The 271-nt window shown below is 32.5% G+C and overlaps 1 protein-coding gene across 1 annotated transcript in view; it reads right to left on the reverse strand.

Moving 5' to 3' along the window:
• Nucleotides 1–271, reverse strand: part of LOC119594567 (anoctamin-8-like) — a gene marked incomplete in the record, with an annotated part of 84,413 nt that overhangs the window by 14,504 nt on the left and 69,638 nt on the right.

The raw sequence follows: 271 nt of genomic DNA on the forward strand, positions 1-271 counted from the left end.
ATGAAATTCTGGATGTGTATATTTTTTGCTGCTCTGGTGACAAAAGTATCAGGAAAGTATATTCATTATCATGTTATACCTTAGGCATTTGATTTGCTCTATTTATAATTATTGTTCGTGAAATGCCAAAGCATGATTGCACTCAAGCCAAAATTGCCATAGCATTAACAAACACCCTACATCATCAATCTTTTGCGTTCCCTACAGAATCATAATCAAATATTGATAAATTTACTCAGTTTTACGAAATATAGGACTAGGCATATCGGAT

This window comes from Penaeus monodon, chromosome 34 (assembly GCF_015228065.2).
Source record: "Penaeus monodon isolate SGIC_2016 chromosome 34, NSTDA_Pmon_1, whole genome shotgun sequence".
NCBI classification, from domain to species: Eukaryota; Metazoa; Arthropoda; class Malacostraca; order Decapoda; family Penaeidae; genus Penaeus; species Penaeus monodon.